General features: G+C 44.1%; 1 non-coding gene across 1 annotated transcript; it reads left to right on the top strand.

The window, feature by feature from the left end:
• The first annotated feature begins 4,651 nt into the window (after positions 1 to 4,651).
• Positions 4,652 to 4,726, top strand: Trnaa-cgc (transfer RNA alanine (anticodon CGC)). Its single transcript has one exon. It is a non-coding gene; the product is annotated as a tRNA-Ala (tRNA).
• Positions 4,727 to 19,317: the final 14,591 nt, after the last annotated feature.

The following is a 19,317-nucleotide window of genomic DNA, read 5'->3' on the forward strand; positions in this document are numbered from 1 at the left end:
ACTGAATATCGAACTAGTTCACTATATCTTGAGTGCTTCAACTGTATTCAGTCCTTTATTTTCGGGGCACTAAAAGCCACATCATCTAAAAATAAAGGACTAAATACTGTTGAAGCGGTTTGTTAACACCCAAGATGACTACTCGTAGCTGTAGTTGGCCTGCCTACAACGTTGTCTATACATTACTACACCTGGAAAAGAGATACAGATGAAGACGTCCACTCATGTTACCAAACTGTTCGAGAACTACTTCTGTCCCACTCAAGCGTTGAAGTCTCCAGAGCTGCATCTTGTCTTCAGAATTATTCACAACAATATTTTGGTCAATATCGAACCGAGACATTGAAAGCAAGTTCTTGGTCATTTTTTGTATTTTCCTTTTTCTTTTTCAAACCCTACTATAGATATCTACGCTATCCGTATTTTATTAGAATGTCACAACTACAAAAACATTATTGAAGCGTTCAAAAAGGCTACATAATGTTAAAACATTTAGTTATTATACTATTCAGTTCGTCTAGGTCTACGTTGATTTCAAGTGATTTTTTATACTCTGATATCATACCGTAGCCGTTTGGAAGGTTCTAGCACGTTTGTCTTAGAATTGTTGCTACAAGGTCGGGAAGCAGAATACAACTTGAACAGAAGCCAGTTGGTTGAAATGAGGCATAGTTACGCACTTATACTTGTTCGACAAAATTAATTGTGATTATAGTTAAATAGTAACGAAAAATATGCAAAGGCTGGGATAAAAAGTAAAGCCTTGAAAAAAAGGCATTTTTCGATAGCTGCAATACGCAGCAAAACAAGCGACAAAATTACTAACGTCCGACGACAGGCAAGCACCGCCGAAGACGCACTATAGTCTGTTATTGTCAGCACGCCAAGTCTAGTAAGTTGACAAAAAAGTATGGTGCAGGACGCATTTCAGAGAACAGTTTGCAAAAACAGCATGTGAGATACATAAAGTTGCTGCTGTTGTTGGTAGCTAACGTATTTATCAGCGCCGCCGATTGTGTGTACATTGTCTTGTACGAGTATTTTGTGATAGAATGTCGAGGTGCTTTTTTCCCCACACACAGGTCGATTTTTACATGTTTTTTTCAGAAAATATTTCGTATTTGGGCAAAAACGTGTCTGAAAATTATCAACAAAGCAATATCAGGCCACATTGTCGCTGCACTAGAACCACATCTCGCTCGAATTTTAAAACTTTTAACTGACAGCACGCATCGCGATAATGGCTACACGAGGATCGGCAAGGGCTTACATTTGTCCTCGATCAAACGTATCGATGCAGTTTAGTGCTCCGCAGCTTTTCTGTACCACTGATCACCTATCACTCCACATTACATCTTCATTAGAATAGTCACTATGGGACTCAATATTATAACCCTGTTCAGAATTCCGATTTGCCAACATAGTTCAAAAAGGAGCTGAATTGTGCAAGATGTCAGGCCCTCTGACGTCTTCAAACACTTATTAAGCGCCATCAAACCAACTTATCTTGCATTTCTAAAATCTGAATTTGTATACAGTCAAATTGTCATTTCGCAACTGTAATACACTGTCATGCAAAATAGGTATTCGGATGCTACGTACCGGCACGTATGGCACGTACATGATCGGGGGTAGGATGCATGCATATCGTAATTCTGTTCATTTCACGAAGGAGACGAGCGGGAACTTTTGGGCTGTGAGGAGGCCGACCGCCCTGAATACAAGAAGGTGGGGGGACATACGGTAAGTGGGAATGCTGTACAGTATGTCGCCGCTGTGTTCAAAATATACCAAAGTCATATGGAGCCCCAGTCAGTTAAGAAAGTTGTACCCAATATTAAACCAGTTCTCTTCGTCTTATCTTGATCATGATGCAATGGTTTACATCATTCCACCTTGAATGGGGGCTGTCAGGTAATATACGACTGTTCTCTTGCACCCACGCCGTGGGAACAGGTTAGAGCTTTGATGTTTGCATAAGAGAATACTGTACTTCATAAGCGAAGGCCACGACAGAGTGGCTAAACGAAGTCAGCGATGAGATCGAAAGGTCGGCTCAGAGACGGCAGAAATGTGCACCAGTGTAATTCGAAGTCTTCCTCGGGATGAGCAAGATGGAGGAAAAGTTCAGTTATTGGCCTCAAATTCGAGTGACAAGGTGCAAATTACCCTTCGGTCATCCAGATTTACGATTTTTATCGTTTGCCTCAGTCAGGTTAGAGGAATTCTGGGTAAATCTTCGGACAGCTCTGCGGCCGATCACCTTTCCTATCCTGGTCCAAGTAACGGAACGGTCCCTCTCTAAAGATCTCGGGGCTGGCGTAAGGATCTACTCGATCAACTCTTAACTTCACTTCTTTCTCATCTTGTAAAGGACAGTGACTGTGGCTACGGGAAAGAAGGAATTTTAGCTGACCTTACGGCATCAGAGCTTCTGATAAGCTGTTTTCTGCCGGAGTGCTGAAGGTGATGTATTAATCGGCTGCAGCCACTGTAGTAGAAACTCGCGACGTTATTAAGTGTTCTTGGTTGTTACGGTATACGGAAGCGCTATCCTTTGGCGCAGTGCTAGAGAGTCGTGCAAGGAAAAGGCGCAGAGGCGCTGACCTCAGTCGGGGCGCAGACTGCATTCCTGTGTGAAGGCGGAGGAGGGGGTGGAAAGGAGCCGCCGCACCTGCTGACTCACTGTTTACATCGTTGCCGGTGGAACCTGCCGCGTCCTAATGATCTCTCAGCGCCGGACCTTCATGTAATGGCCACTTGGTCTCCACGTCATGGAGTTTCTGACAGGTGCACCTTGTACTGGAAGGTGAACGATCGTCGAAGCGACCTAACGTGCTCCGAGATGCGTAATAGGCCACTGATACGCTGGATAAATATAAACGATTTGTCGGATTAGGTCATAACGTTCTGTTGTGACTAAAAAGTTTAATTTCTATCTTCAAATGTTCTTTCAAAGCGAATACCAAGAACTGGTCCAAATTCACTACTGGCCATTAAAATTGCTACACCAAGAAGAAATGAAGATGATAAATGGGTATTCACTGGACAAATATATTATACCAGAACTGACATGTGATTACATTTTCACGCAATTTGGATGCATAGATCCTGAGACATCAGTACCCAGAACAACCACCTCTGGCCGTAATAACGGCCTTGATACGCCTGGACATTGAGTGAAACAGAGCTTGGATGGCGTATACAGGTACTGCTGCCCGTGCATCTACAACACGATACAACAGTTCATCAAGAGTAATGACTTGCATATTGAGACGAGCCAGTTGCTCGGCCACCATTGACCAGACGTTTTCAATTGGTGACAGATCTGGAGAATGAACTGGCCAGGGCGGCAATCGAACATTTTCTGTATCCAGAAAGGCAACATGCGGTCGTGCATTATCCTGCTGAAATGTAGGGTTTCGCAGATATCGAATGAAGGTTAGAGCCGCGGGTCGTAACACATCTGAAATGTAACGTCCACTGTTCAAAGTGCCGTCAATGCGAACAAGAGGTGACCGAGACGTGTAACCAATAGCACCCTATACCATCACCCCGGGTGATACGCCAGTATGGCGATGACGAATACACGCTTCCAATGTGTGTTCACCGCAATGTCGCCAAACACGGGTGCCAACATCATGATGCTGTAAACATAACCTGGATTCATCCGAAAAAATGACGTTTTGCCATTCGTGCACCCAGGTTCGTCGTTGAGTGCACCATCGCAGGCGCTCCTGTCTGTGATGCAGCGTCAAGGGTAACCGCACCCATGGTCGCCGAGCTGATAGTCCATGCTGCTGCAAACGTCGTCGAACTGTTCGTGCAGATGGTTGTTGTCTTGCAAACGTCCCCATCTGTTGACACAGGGATCGAGACGTGGCTGCACGATCTGTTACAGCCATGCGGATAAGATGCCTGTCATCTCGACTGCTAGTGATACGAGGCCGTTGGGATCCAGCACGGCGTCCCGTATTACCCTTCTGAACCTACCGATTCCATATTCAGCTAACAGTCATTGGATCTCGACCAACGCGAGCAGCAAATTCGCGATACGATAAACCGCAATCGCGATAGGCTACAATCCGACCTTTATCAAAGTCGGAAACGTGATGGTACCCATTTCTCCTCCTTACATGAGTCATCACAACAACGTTTCACCAGGCAACGCCGGTCAACTGCTGTTGGTGTATGAGAAATCTGTTGGAAACTTTTCTCATGTCAGCACGTTGTAGGTGTCGCCACCGGCGCCAACCTTGTGTGAATGCTCTGAAAAGCTAATCATTTGCATATCACAGCATCTTCTTCCTGTCGATTAAATTTCGCGTCTGTAGCACGTCATCTTCGTGGTGTAGCAATTTTAATGGCCAGTAGTGTATATTGCGTAAAAGCGAGATGCAACTGTCATGGGTGCATTTCTATAGCACAGTTCTGCTGTCTGACCAGCAGCCCGGAAGTGTTTATTGATGACGACGCCGGCCGTGAAAGCCTACATGGAATGATTTGACCAGAAATAGTTCTTTTTCAGAATGAGATTTTCACTCTGCAACGGAGTGTGCGCTGATATGAAACTGGAGAGCTTCTGTCAAGTTTGGAAGGTAGGAGACGAGGTACTGGCAGAAGTAAAGCTGTGAGTACCGGGTGTGAGTCGTGCTTCGGTAGCTCAGTTGGTAGAGCACTTGCCCGCGCAAGGCAAAGGTCCCGAGTTCGAGTCTCGGTCGGGCACACAGTTTTAATCTGCCAGGAAGTTTCAGTTCTTTTTCAGTCACTTCTCCTTACATGTATGCCTCTCCATACATGATTTAAATAATACAGTTCTGCTGTCTGACCAGAAATAGTTTTTTTAATCACTTGTCCTTACACATAACGTGAAACCAAATCGATACCAAGTATCTCGTTACTATTACTGATACCAAGTGTAAATGCAAACTGGATGATTGGACAAGCAGCATTCAATAAGACAATAGTTTTGTAAGCAAGACGACACTAGTACATTCGACTAGAGAAACAAACGTGACAAAGATAAATGACAAATTGGTATATACATATTCAATAGGCCTACATTCAAAAGGTATACAAAGTATGTGACAAGCTATTAACAATGCTGTATAGAGTAACATAAAATAAGAATGTAACAGCTGTAATGTTATGCAAATATAGACCCACGGATTTTATGCATAGCTTCACAACTTTGGTAATGAAAGATGTACCCTAGCAATTACGTAATGGTCCGTAGCTCGTGGTCTCGCGGTTGCGCTCTCGCTTCCCGAGCACAAGGTCCCGCGTTCGATTCCTGGAGGGGTCAGTGATTTTCACCTGCCTCGAGATGACTGGGTGTTTGTGTTGTCCTAATCATTTCATCATCATTCAAGGAAGTGGCGAGTTTGGACTGAGCAAAGGTTGGGAATTTCTACGGGCGCTGATAACGGTGCAGTTGAGTGCCCCACAAACCAAATATCATCATCATTATCATCAAGTACGTAATGATCATAATATGGTCAGGTGACATACAGAGATGCACATCATGCTTGCAAATATAACAAGACAAAAAAACAGTGCACAATACAGAACTAGTTAGAAATCATGAATTGATTTATAATAAAACAAATGAAACCACCAATTAATTCAGTTCAACTCTGTCAGAAGAGACCTTGAAGGCTTAACGGTACCGACCGGCCGCCGTGTCATCCTCAGGCATTGGCATCACTGGATACAGATATGGCGGGGCACGTGGTCAGCACGCCAATCTTTCAACCAATGCCAGTTTATGAGACCAGAGCTGCCACTTCTCAGTCAAATAGCCTCTCAACTGGCTTCACAAGGGCTGAGCGCACCCCAGTCGCCAACAGCGCTCGGCAGACCAGGACGGTGACCCATCTAAGTGCTAGCCAGGCCTGGCAACACATTACTTTGGTCATCTGATGGGAACCTGTTACCACTGCAACAACGCCACTGGCGAAGTCACTGAATCTTCGTCTACGATATTATACAGCTTTGGAATCACAGTCTCATACAAATTCTATAGCGAAACAAGTTCACTCACGATTCCACATTCATATGTAAGTGGAAGTGGGTTAGGGGGATGCTGTGCGCCGCCAGTTTAACAGTTAGTAATTCCCAAATGCTTTTTTACAGAAACCCGCTGTAGCTCTGAGTAGGAAGCGGCAGCTTCATGGTGGCATTCAGCGACCCCCTGAGTGTTGCCACCCCGCAATCCTGATAGAGCACAGCGTCGGCCGGGCAGTGGACTGTGACGCAATTGCTCCTATCAGAAGAATCTCCAGCTTTGGGCGGCCTCGGCTAACTGCGACTGTGTGCATTGTGGTGCAGATCGCACACCCTGCGTTGTCCAGAAAGTGGCAGGCCGGTGACATAAGAGCAGTGGCCCACAACCCCAAACCTACGGTCGGCGTTCTGCTTTCTAAGGGCAGTGCTGGACCATTGTGACCGTGGCTTCAGGTACCGCAGTCACAGGGTGGACTGACCTGATGTGTAGCCGAACAGTGGTCCACAAACAGCATTCCAGATAGAAGCCAAATCTTTCAGCCCCGCGGTGATAGAGCTGCTATACTAACAGACTTTACTTTAGAATAAATGGCTAGGTATTTATATGCTGTTGAGATGCCCTTGTTTCAGCTTTGGTACGCCTTGTAGCATGTATACTAAAAATTTTGGTCGTCATAGGCGTGGAAAGGCTTACGGCATCTACCGCATGGGTACTGCTGCGCCAACTGTTTCCACATCCTGCCAGGCCAGCTCGCCTCGCAGCATTGACAAGGCTGTGACATCATCATTATCATCAATTATGTAAAGCAAAAAACTCATACTTGCCGGTGGTTGGTGCTACCGCGATTCACTTCCCATGCATTTATGACCAAATATGGTCAGTGTGTTGCACTGCGCTCTTATCTAACAAGACCTCATCCCTTAGCTCGCCTTAAACTAAACCATGCCTGTGCAAACTAGAGAGATAGGTTTGGCTCCGTTGGCTGTAGTCCGCTTTTTACCCAAACTGCTCTTACCACTGTTTTCCTAAGCACTACTTATCCTAAGCTCTGACAGTTCGTTTGTAACTTCAATTATAGTTTCCTCTGCTACCTCTCAGGCTCTGGGGATCCAATCCACCAAGCCTTGAATAATGGCTGGGTCTGAACTTCGTCTCGCGTTCTGCTTCTTACACATGTGAACAATGACGACGCTAATCAACATAGGTGTCACTGCAGTGTGTGGTACAACAATGGAAAATGTTGTTTCTTTCTGGAACAGGTGCTCCCTGTATCGATACAAATGCTACCTTAACGTCTCCACGGAATTTTGCGCTTTCTGCTTGTTAACGAGTTTGTCTATGGACTGAATTAGTTCAGGTCCTAAAGTCTGGTTCAGCGCAGCCAAATTCGCAGGTTTTAACTCTTCCATAGGTTCTTTTGACCATTACAACCATGGTTGTGAAATACTCAGATTTGTTATTCCCAAAATTGTGGCAGGTAGACAGAAATTAGTTTCCACTAATTTGCTTGATGTCTCCTTTATTAGCAATTCACTCCCATCCAGTTCGATATTTTTTCCTGGTGTGAGCTTCCGCTGTTTGTAACACCTGGCTGTTACTATCATCATATTGTAGGCAGAGTACAACCAATATGCCTCAGCCTGTTGAAAGTACAATTCAGGTACAATCACCTCGTTCATGAAATCCTTTCCCGTTTACCTAGCACTAACTTCGCTGAACGGGAGTTCCGAAATTCTCTACTACCTTGTTTGGACAAACCTTAACTTCACCTCTGTAACACTTCTGTAACTCTGCTTTCTCCATTTCTGCATGCTTGTCCTCATATTCTACGATTAAGAATAATCACCACATCCTTACACTGACAAACTTCTTCAGCATGCCCCACTGGACGAGATATGCATAGACTACATAATATTGATACCGTGCCTGATATTCTACTACTGACTGAAATATACACCTTTGCTACATCAGTCCTCACTTCCACCATGGCTCGGTTGAAATAGAAACGCAAGTTTTCCTGGCTAGGTTCCACAACTAACTTTAATACGCAGAGACAAAAAGTTCACTCCCAGTCATTCTGGCAAAGCCTACTGCATGACTTCTCACAGTTCAGGTACTTCCCCGTGTGCTTCCCACACGTTGCTTCCCAAGGACTGCAGCCACTTCATTATTACTACTTCCCTATCCAATGTCTCCACATCGGCTTGCAACATCTTTACATGCTGGTTCATTGATTCTTCCACAGCCAGCTGGTGTAATAACGGAATATTGTTTAAAAACGCCTTTCCCTAAATTTTCGATCTACAATGTGTGCCATTCACTTGCTGCTTTGTTCCCTTTTACGCATTGTTTAATCATCTACCGTGTCGTTCATCCTTTTGATGTCCCCCTCATTAGCTGTGCCGAACACAGTTTTCAGAAGACGGCCTGTTGCATTGATCCAACCTCTCCTCCTCCTCGTACATGGTATAATCCCCAGAATCTGTGTAATCTCGTCTCTTAATTTCCCATAAGTTTGATGTATCCCATGCATTCCCCATAACACCTCTGAGCACTATGTGGCTCCTTTCACCTTGCTGGAAACTGTCGAATGCTTCCTCCAGACCTCTCACTTTGTTCTGCATTTCCCACGCTTAAATAGTTCCCGTATCACCCACAGGTGACTAGTGATCACCACATCTTCTTGCTTCACAAAGAGCACTTCCCCTTTCAGATGCTGGTTCTGCAGTGCCTTCACTTCGATGACGACTAATAACATGGGTATGGTCCACACCTCCATCTCGCCTCCTGACGTATCCAACCTGAGGACAGGGATACCTGTTACCCATTCCTCCCCTAAAAGTCCCCTGCTGCCCCACAGCATTTTGTCTAGCCTACACTATACCTTACGCCAGACTTATGACCAACAAACACAAAAACAATAATTTTCTCTTGTCTCCTAAGCCTTAATGTATATGGACTTCCCCTCAATAGTGCATCTATAACCTTCCACTTGCTCCACTGCACCTTCGTTTTCGATTTTTACTTTCGCTCGAGCCACACTACTCCTGGAATAACCTGTGGAATTCCCTCGAACAGTTTCATACATCCCAAACGTACAGTCTCCCTCCTTATCAGGTATTTGATCATGACGTACACAGACAACACTTTGTCAACAACTTGATACGGTCCTTGGTATTTTGCAAAGAAATTCTTCATCTTATCCTTCAGAGTATAGGTTCAAAATGTTCAAATGTGTGTGAAATCTTATGGGACTTAACTGCTAAGGTCATCAGTCCCTAAGCTTACACATACTTAACCTAAATTAACCAAAGGACAAACACACGCACCAATGCCCGAGGGAGGACTCGAACCTCCGCCGGGAGCAACCGCACAGTCAAGAGTATAGGAAACTGACAAGATACCCATCAGCTATCCTCATACTGTGGCATTCTTGCTGTACGGTGCACCAGTTCTTGCTTGTATTAGTTCTGCACTACCTGTTCTACATTTCACTTATCACTCTCGTAAACTCTTTGACAAATTCTCTTGTCTTACTATTCTTGGTTTTTATCATGTTGAATGGTGGCAGTATCCTGCAACAATATGCTAGCTCAAATGGTTAAAATCCCATAGTCGTGTACTGCTTCGAGTTGAGGCTATATACCTTAAATATACATACCAATTGATATAGTGTGCGTTTTTATAGTATCCTAATATCTTTCCTATAACTCTATGAGCCCCTTCCATTCTTCCATTAGTTTGCGAATGTAGAGGACTAGTTCTCAATTTGTTCATAAACAAAGCCAACACAATTCTTTGAAAAAGTGTCCTGATCTATCACTATTGTTTCAGGTAACCCAAACTTCAGTATGCAATTGCTTGCTAATGCTTGCACTACTGTTGCTACCTGTTGGCTGGGCATCACGACCATTTCCACATATCTCGAAAAATGCTCTATAATCATGAGTACATGTTTGTTCCCTGAAAGTGTTTTGTTGAAAGGACCTAAGATGTCAAACCCTAGCAATTAAAACAGTGGTAATGCATCGTGTAACCTCTGCAATAGTACTCTTGTTCGACATGAATCTGCTCTCTTACACACTTAATGCAATTCTTCCCATGTTGGCCTACACCCACCTTCCAATTCCTCCACCAGTATCTCTTCACTACGCCACTATTGATAGACTACATCCCCCATGACACACTAAGATATGATCATACTTTATCGCTCAGCTTTGCGGTCGCTTAGTTTCTCTGCACAGCAACCCATCCTGCACGCAAAACTGTGACTGTTTATGGAACTGTTTATGTATGTCATAAACTTCTGTGATATCTGACATTCCTTATGCTCATTACCTGCTTTTTGCAATACTCGTACCTCCCTACTCAATCCACCTGTGTTCCCATGTTCCTTTCCAGATTTATGTATGACCTCAAAATCAAATTCACTCAGATGTACAGCCCATCATGTCAACCTGATAGACAGATCTTTCAATCCCACCAAGCTTTTCACCGCATCATGATCCATTATCACTTGAAAGTTTCTCCCATAGAGATAACACTTGAAATAGGTGATTCCAAACCTCAACGTCACCATTTCTGTCATGGAAGAATTCTCCACCGAGTTCATCTGACTTGATGCGTAGGCCACCACATGTTCCATGCCCTCAGCCTCGTCACAAAGCAAACAACGAGTGCAAGTTTGTGCACATCACATGACAGAATCAATTCATTTATTGAAATTTGGAAACATTAAGATTGGACTCGTCATCAAAGCTTCTTTCAGTTTCTGAAAAGTATGTTGACAATCCTCCAACCTCTCAAACTTTGAACCTTTCTTCAGCAATTGCGTTACTGGTACGTCAATACTCATGTCTCTTTACAAACCTTATATAGTAATTTGCAACACTGCAGTTCCTTCACCGATTCAGGTATAGGAAATTCACATGTAGCTTTAACTAACCTTGTGTCCATCTTTGCCCTGGGCAGCAATTTCACCGGGCGCCAAATTCATATTTTTGAGGAAAATAAAAACCTTGTTTCACAAAGCGCCTATCATCCAGTGCACATTGATCTATCGATTATTCATATGATTTTGAAGTTCATCCCTGTTGGTTTTTTAACATTCTTAACATACTCTAAGGTGATTACTTAACGAATCATAAGTTCATTTTTGAATTCGTGCACAATTTACATGATGTCTCTATCAGGGGAACCCCGTCGTATCTAGAAATTAAAAGTTTCCCCGCAGACAAAAGGGGACGGGGTTTACGAGCTGAGCCGAATAAACTCGAACGGGTGAATGCCAATCACTGCGGGTGAATGCCAATCACTGTTCGTTTATGGGGCTGATTGGGTGTGCGAAAGATCAGTGTTGTTGTAATTATTAGCATAATCCATAGATTCACACTACTAGAATGGAAATAAGCGACTAACAGGAATAACAGGTAAGAAAGATTACATGTTAATCTTCTCGGTGTAACCAAGAAAATGAAATTACGACAGAAAATTTTTGCCATATCGCTAAGGACCAGTTGTCCCATCTCCCATTAGCAGCCGCTTAAGTTCTATTCTCGGAGTAGCGCGGAAAACGCGTAATAACGCCTAGCCGGAGAGTAAACGTTGGATAACTAAGCTGGTGACTGACATAGTGACGCTAACTGGAGAGTACGTTTTGACAACGGCACGAATAGCTACAGAATTAGTGAGGACAAGACTGTCTGTTGGAACGAGGAAGGAGAAGAAACGAGGACAGCACACAAATTATATGGAAGAATATGACGATTCCAAATTTATGTAAAAATTTCGTGCAGCTACTTTTCGATCTCATGCTTGAGAAACTGGAGCGTGTGAATGAAATGTGAAACTAGTTCCTAACATAAAACGTTTTGCTTATAGTAGGCCTAACAGGCACATTGGTACTTCGTCAATTATATTCTGTCGTTTTATTTATGTAAATGAGGTAGATGAAATGATCATTTGTGCAAAAGCAGTATCGCTGTTTTGGTGTGTGTTACAATTGCTTCAATATTAGAAAGGCTTATTTCGTTTTATCTGTCAGATAGTGACAAAATAAACATCAAATCGAGAAACCACACCAGTCTTGAGTCTACATCTACATCTACATCTACATTCATACTCCGCAAGCCACCCAACGGTGTGTGGCGGAGGGCACTTTACGTGGCACTGTCATTACCTCCCTTTCCTGTTCCAGTCGCGTATGGTTCGCGGGAAGAACGACTGTCTGAAAGCCTCCGTGCGCGCTCGAATCTCTCTAATTTTACATTCGTGATCTCCTCGGGAGGTATAAGTAGGGGGAAGCAATATACTCGATACCTCATCCAGAAACGCACCCTCTCGAAACCTGGCGAGCAAGCTACACCGCGATGCACAGCGCCTCTCTTGCAGAGTCTGCCACTTGAGTTTATTAAACATCTCCGTAACGCTATCACGGTTACCAAATAACCCTGTGACGAAACGCGCCGCTCTTCTTTGGATCTTCTCTATCTCCTCCGTCAACCCGATCTGGTACGGATCCCACACTGATGAGCAATACTCAAGTATAGGTCGAACGAGTGTTTTGTAAGCCACCTCCTTTGTTGCTGGACTACATTTTCTAAGCACTCTCCCAATGAATCTCAACCTGGTACCCGCCTTACCAACAATTAATTTTATATGATCATTGCACTTCAAATCGTTCCGCACGCATACTCCCAGATATTTTACAGAAGTAACTGCTACCAGTGTTTGTTCCGCTATCATATAATCATACAATAAAGGATCCTTCTTTCTATGTATTCGCAATACATTACATTTGTCTATGTTAAGGGACAGTTGCCACTCCCTGCACTAAGTGCCTATCCGCTGCAGATCTCCCTGCATTTCGCTACAATTTTCTAATGCTGCAACTTCTCTGTATACTACAGCATCATCCGCGAAAAGCCGCATGGAACTTCCGACACTATCTACTAGGTCATTTATATATATTGTGAAAAGCAATGGTCCCATAACACTTCCCTGTGGCACGCCAGAGGTTACCTTAACGTCTGTAGACGTCTCTCCATTGATAACAACATGCTGTGTTCTGTTTGCTAAAAAATTTTCAATCCAGCCACACAGCTGGTCTGATATTCCGTAGGCTCTTACTTTGTTTATCAGGCGACAGTGCGGAACTGTATCGAACGCCTTCCGGAAGTCAAGAAAAATAGCATCTACCTGGGAGCCTGTATCTAATATTTTCTGGGTCTCATGAACAAATAACGCGAGTTGGGTCTCACACGATCGCTGTTTCCGGAATCCATGTTGATTCCTACATAGTAGATTCTGGGTTTCCAAAAACGACATGATACTCGAGCAAAAAACATGTTCTAAAATTCTACAACAGATCGACGTCAGAGATATAGGTCTATAGTTTCGCGCATCTGCTCGACGACCCTTCTTGAAGAGTGGGACTACCTGTGCTCTTTTCCAATCATTTGGAACCCTCCGTTCCTCTAGAGACTTGCGGTACACGGCTGTTAGAAGGGGGGCAAGTTCTTTCGCGTACTCTGTGTAGAATCGAATTGGTATCCCGTCAGGTCCAGTGGACTTTCCTCTGTTGAGTGATTCCAGTTGCTTTTCTATTCCTTGGACACTTATTTCGATGTCAGCCATTTTTTCGTTTGTGCGAGGATTTAGAGAAGGAACTGCAGTGCGGTCTTCCTCTGTGAAACAGCTTTGGAAAAAGGTGTTTAGTATTTCAGCTTTACGCGTGTCATCCTCTGTTTCAATGCCATCATCATCCCGGAGTGTCTGGATATGCTGTTTCGAGCCACTTACTGATTTAACGTAAGACCAGAACTTCCTAGGATTTTCTGTCAAGTCTGTACATAGAATTTTACTTTCGGATTCACTGAACGCTTCTGGCATAGCCCTCCTTAGGCTAACTTTGACATCGCTTAGCTTCTGTTTGTCTGAGAGGTTTTGGCTGCGTTTAAACTTGGAGTGAAGCTCTCTTTGCTTTCGCAGTAGTTTCCTAACTTTGTTGTTGTACCACGGTGGATTTTTCCCGTCCCTCACAGTTTTACTCGGCACGTACCTGTCTAAAACGCATTTTACGATTGCCTTGAACTTTTTCCATAAACACTCAACATTATCAGTGTCGGAACAGAAATTTTCGTTTTGATGTGTTAGGTGGTCTGAAATCTGCCTTCTATTACTCTTGCTAAACAGATAAACCTTCCTCCCTTTTTTTATATTCCTATTAACTTCCATATTCAGGGATGCTACAACGGCCTTATGATCACTGATTCCCTGTTCTGCACTTACAGAGTCGAGAAGTTCGTATTAACAGCTTTTTGGGTATTAAACAACGACAGTTTGATTTTTCGTGTAGCGCAAAAAGTTTGACGAATTTTGATGAGGTAATACATTCTTTCGCAGAAAGCATGCCTGTAATGCATGTTAATGGAAGTCCACACGTTTTCGCAGGAAGCATGCCTGTAAAGCATGTTAAACACAGTCCACACGTGACTGGGGAACGCTGTAAATGCTTGTTCTTTTGCTACTATAATTAATAACGGAACGTAAGGGGTTGAACTGCGAGAAGACGACCTCAGCTGTTACTTCCAGCGGGAAAGACATCTCTCCGTTTTGGGTGCTGCATGCGCATGCATTTAACAGACGAGCGTGCGATGTACTAGCTTTTGGAAAACGAATATAATCTTTGTAGGTGCCAGTCTTTACGTATAGATATAAGAAAGCGAAGACGGTTTAATCCTGCCACGTGGATTGCTTTCCACATGACGCACTTGCCAGTCTCATGGGCCAGTGGCCCGACATGCAGTTTGTCCTGTTGCATGGCTTACTTTCAGAGACTCGCAAGTTCATCGTAGTGCTTGGTTGTCGTGAAAGTGAAAAGTAGGGCCTGTTCGGGATTTAAACCCGGGACCTCCTGCACCCCTAGACCAACAGGCCGCACAAGTGAGCAGCTCTGCACCCCGCCACCTACTGAGATCTTGCCGCGAGATTAAAGAGAAAAAAAAATGCTGGGACCTAAAGACTGAAGAAATTTGAATTGTCTTGCTTCTCTTTTGCCTTTACTGCTTTTATATTTCGTATATTTAATTTTACGTCACACAAAAACGAAAGTTATTAGCTAACAGGCAATGAAGAGTGCAAATTTCTGAAGAGTTCTTATTCTCCTGGTTACAAGTAATCCCACCCAGTATTGTGAGTTTTTTTTAATGGGGGCAGGATGTCAAACCGGCCGACTGGGAACAAGAGAGGCATCCCAGAACATTTTAATTTCCACTGTCCTGAATATAGGCCGGCCGAAGTGGCCGTGCGGTTAAAGGCGCTGCAGTCTGGAACCGCGAGACCGCTACGGTCGCAGGTTCGAATCCTGCCTCGGGCATGGATGTTTGAGAAGTCCTTAGGTTAGTTAGGTTTAACTAGTTCTAAGTTCTAGGGGACTAATGACCTCAGCAGTTGAGTCCCACAGTGCTCAGAGCCATTTGAACCATTTGAACCTGAATATAGATTTGATGGCTTCCATTACAAACTATACACGCCTGAATTCTATAGAGCGAAATACAGTGACATGCAATGGAAGAATTCTGTGTGAAGAGGCGTCGCACTGTACTTTGATACATTCAAGACCAAATAACATGTACGAGTATTACATTTCCTCGAACATATGTGTTTCACATATAAAACTCTTTAGAAAGATGTACACTATGGAATAAACGTATTTTGGAAAAATTATTCGGACGGAAATATCGTAGATCCGTGGCGGAATGTATACCACCTCTTCGAGGACAAAATTATGCTTCTCTGTACTCAATGTTAATTTTGTGGCTCTTAATCTGAAGAATATCTTACTTAGGCGTTGTATGTGCTGCTCCACGTCACTCATAAAGACGATTATATCATCAAAATACACCATTCATTAATGTGGATTTAAAAAACGTCTGTGAACACCATCCAAAAATCTTTAAAACGTCGCAGGTGCGTTTTTTAGTACAAAAGGCATCTTCTTATCCCCACGGCAAAAAAAATGCTCTTTTTGGTCGGTCCTGCAGGGTCAATTACCATTAATGGTAGCCACTTTTTAAGTCCATCGTCGAAAAATACTTGGTTTCCTTCAACAAAAGGTAGGCGTCCATTACGGTATAGGCAGTCAAGTATTAATAATTTCAACAATGAGTTTATAGCCATGATGACAATTCCGAGCTCCCAGAGGCTATTACTTTCCTCAGTCCTTCAGCTGCTGGTTGATGAATACCTCCAGAACAGGCTGGAAGAACGTCAATACCGTATATGGTCTGTGGTAAACTGGTGATTAATTCCCTGTTGGTATTCGGTGCTGCGTAATACGCATTGCCGACAATGGCTCTTTTGGAAAAAATAAATATTTTATTTTCAGCAATAATTTTTCCATCTCTTTCTTGTCGCTCCTCTATTAGGTGCAACTTCAGTAGAGTTTGGCGATTGTTTGCGGCCAGTACTCCTCGTATCCCATTCTTCCTCCCCAAACATATCCACGTTAGCGATTAACATCCCGCTTTGTCACCCTTAAATCGTCAGCACTGAAGTTGTGCACAAACACAGGTCCCATCTTCCCCATTTACCTCTTGCATGCGTACAACTCCTTTTCACTAAGCAGCCTGCCTAATCCATTACTTCATTTACTGCCAATGATTCCACCACAGACAACATTCGTAACGGTGAGTTAGATTCAACATTAACCGAAAGCGATTTCCTGGCATTCTTAGGTACACTGCTTAGTGTGACTGTTAATGCTTTAAGCAGTTGGTCATATCTGATAGACCCTGGTGACATAGCTACAATGGAAACAGTATTTTTCTGTCAAGCTGTACCGTGTGTTGGCACAATAGTAATGCAAGAAATCTAACACTAGGATCATGTCATAGCCTTCATGTATATGTGGCACAATTTCTAAAAGGACTGTACCCAGGTAAAAATTCATGTCCACCAATCCCAACAGTATGAAATTTTTATCCCCCACTTCACACAGGCTACACTGTGGTGGGTTAGAATGGTTATGTTTTACCAGATCCCCACTGGAAACTGACACATGTGCCCTGTGTCCAATAACATCTTGCAATTCTTCCTCCCGACTGCCTCTTCCACTTCACAGTCTACCTTTGCATATAACTTCGTAGTGTCTAACTTTACTGGGGATACTGGTAGGTGGACATTGGGTTCCCTTTGGAGTTCAATGCCTGCTTCTTCCCTGGTCCCTTCCCTGACATTACCATTACCACGACGCTGACCACCTCTATTCGTTCTGTTCTGCGACGGGCGACATTGCTTCCACACATTTACCGACTGCCTGCATCCATAACAGCTTATACTGATCCATAAACACTGCCCGATCTAACTTGCAATCAAGTAGACACATCAGTTTCCTTGCGTTCCACAGCCAATCTAACAGCTGCACACAAATCAACCGGAACAGCTGTTTGCACTCTCCTCGACATTTCTGAAGGAAATTCTCTCAAAAATACGTCAAGTGTCCTCTACTCAGCCTCCTGTAAAATTACTTCGTTCACAACAGCATCCTGCCGCAACTCGAATGTACAACTATTGATCTTCCTTATCCCATCCACAAAATCTTCTATCGATTGTCCATGCCTCTTTGTTACCAACTCCAACTGTTCTCTAAAATGTCTGGCACTGCTCTGCTTCCTATACCTTTCAAATAATCACCTTTTAAATTCTTCAAATCTTTCATCTCCCTCGAGAGTCTCCATTCTCCGGTTGATCTTATTCTGGTACCCTCAAGAGTTCCAGGTCAGACCATCCTTCCATTTCTAACAAATTACTAAAGACCTGCACAAACGCTTTCTAATCCTCAACTGACTTACCAGAGAAAGGAGCAACTAAACTCACAGCTGACAAATCTATATATTTTGCTGTACTCCTAATTCACCACGTAACTTTCTATTGCCTGCTGTCAGTTGTGCTACCGTTTCTAACAACACATGCACTGTCTCTGATTCTGACACTTCTTGTGTCCCTGGCTCTGCCAGAGCTTTGCGCTTCCCGGTACTCATTTTGGAACATCAGTAATTACAAAACTCACAAAGCAAAGTATAGAAACTTAATTCTTACGTCTAATCATCAGCCATTTTGATTCCTGGCACTGTCTAGCCATGTGTCTGTAATGTTTACACATGAAACACACTACTGCTACTTATTCTGCACATGGTACTGAATGACTTTCCAAGTTACACTGCGTATATCTTACAGGTACTGGCCAGTTGTGACCACTCTTACCTCTGAAGTGTGGGAAGTCTACCACACGCTTACTTTTAAGAAAACTCATCTTACGAAAAGCATGATATTCAAGCTTTTTTACGTGACAAAGACACTTTGATAGCAACAATTAAATTTATTGACAACCGTACCATAGGCTGTAGGGTCAGGGGACACAGCAGCTGCTGTGTAGCAGGCGATGGGGCCACTGCAGCGTTTCGAGTGCATAGCGACGGTGCTACTGGTGTCTTCGACTGCGTGAGGCACAACGGCTTTCTGCACAAGCTGCTCGTTCACGGGTTGCCGGTGTCGCACGTTCGTCTGCTCCAATCATATTTACAAGAAAGCACCTTCAATGTACGGGCCTACGATGGTACTTCAACAGCACGTCCCATCCGAGCGGGAGTACCACAGGGGTCCGTCCTCGGACCCCTACTGTACTGTCTCTAAACTGCCGACGCCCCGAAAACGCCGAGGGTACACCTGGCACTTCACGCGGACGTCACCGCGCTGTTCGCGAAAAGTATGAACGTGCAACTGCTGCGTCGCCGCCTGCAGCTCACATGCGACGAGGTCGGAGCTTGGACAACCAAATGGCGGCTCAAATTCAACGGAGGCGAGAGCCAGGCGGTGATTTTCACTCGGAAGAATGTGCCAGCGGTCATCCGGCCGGTGCAGATCATGGGTGGGCCCATCTCATGGACACGCACTGGTCAATACCTCGGCGTTACACAGGCGCCTGACATGCAAGGCGTTGGCCAGGATGCACCTTATGTACCCGCTGCTGAACCTGGATCAACACTACCTCCAGACTGCGGCAGAATGTATCTAACACTCATCAGGCCAGTGTTAGAAACGCTGCCATAGTCTGGGGAAACGCGGCCGACACTTCAGTGAAGTGCAGAACAAAGCCCTCAGGCTTGCATTGCACCTGCCACGTGATTTCCTCACGAGGGAATTAGACCTTGGGAACCAAGTCCACTGGCGATCGACCACATGCTGGCCGGACCTGCTGCGCGAGTAGCGAACATGTACCAGCAGGAGAAGAAGCAAGAAGCCCAAAATCA

The sequence above is a fragment of the Schistocerca nitens genome, chromosome 4, assembly GCF_023898315.1.
Source record: "Schistocerca nitens isolate TAMUIC-IGC-003100 chromosome 4, iqSchNite1.1, whole genome shotgun sequence".
Classification (NCBI taxonomy): Eukaryota; Metazoa; Arthropoda; class Insecta; order Orthoptera; family Acrididae; genus Schistocerca; species Schistocerca nitens.